Source organism: Nematolebias whitei, chromosome 8, assembly GCF_014905685.2.
Source record: "Nematolebias whitei isolate Nwh7 chromosome 8, NemWhi1, whole genome shotgun sequence".
Taxonomy (NCBI): Eukaryota; Metazoa; Chordata; class Actinopteri; order Cyprinodontiformes; family Rivulidae; genus Nematolebias; species Nematolebias whitei.
Window position 1 is genome coordinate 15,411,247 of NC_056505.1, and position 341 is coordinate 15,411,587.

The window sequence follows — 341 nt, forward strand, 5'->3', positions numbered from 1 at the left end:
TATATATATATATATATTCTATAAAATATATATTCTCCGGGTACTGTACTCCAGTTTCCTCCCACAGACCAAAAACATGCATGTTAGGCTGATTGGTAACTCTAAATTGGCCCTAGGTGTGAGTGAGAGAGTGAATGTTTGTTTGTCTCTATGTGACCCTGTGATGGACTTGCGACCCGTCCAAGTTGTGCCCTCCCTCTCACACAGTCACTTCTGGATATGGGCACCAGTGACCCCCGCGACCCAGAAAGGAAGAAGCAGGTAAGTATACGTAAGTGCTATATGTTTTCATCAAGATAGATAGATAGATAGATAGATAGATAGATAGATAGATAGATAGA